General features: G+C 50.5%; 1 protein-coding gene across 1 annotated transcript in view; it reads left to right on the top strand.

Annotated features, from left to right (window-relative positions):
* The window catches only part of LOC106883020 (uncharacterized), a 56,614-nt gene that overhangs the window by 49,889 nt on the left and 6,230 nt on the right, over positions 1-495 (top strand). The window lies entirely within an intron of this gene.

The following is a 495-nucleotide window of genomic DNA, read 5'->3' as shown; positions in this document are numbered from 1 at the left end:
GTCATCGCCTCGGTGAGGCCCAATGTACGAAGGTCTTGCCTCACCACCTCAGCCCAGGTCTTCCTGGGCCTACCTCTTCCACGGGTTCCCTCAACTGTTAGGGTGTGGCACTTTTTCACGCAGCTATCCTCCTCCATTCTCACCACATGTCCATACCAGCGCAATCGTCTCTCTTGCACGCCACAACTGATGCTTCTAATGTTCAGCTTTTCTCTCAAGATACTTACACTCTGACGGGTATTCACATTGACATTACACATCCAACGGAGCATACTGGCTTCATTCCTTGCGAGCTTACGGGGACGTAAACACACCAGCATCGGTTGTCAAGCGAAGTTGGGGTGGGGACAAAGACACACAAACACATACACACACACATACATCATCATCATCATCATCATCGTTTAACGTCCGCTTTCCATGCTAGCATGGGTTGGACGATTTGACTGAGGACTGGTGAAACCGGATGGCAACACCAGGCTCCAGTCTGATTTG

Source organism: Octopus bimaculoides, chromosome 3 (genome assembly GCF_001194135.2).
Source record: "Octopus bimaculoides isolate UCB-OBI-ISO-001 chromosome 3, ASM119413v2, whole genome shotgun sequence".
Lineage (NCBI taxonomy): Eukaryota > Metazoa > Mollusca > Cephalopoda > Octopoda > Octopodidae > Octopus > Octopus bimaculoides.
This window is presented reverse-complemented; position numbering and strand designations above follow the sequence as displayed.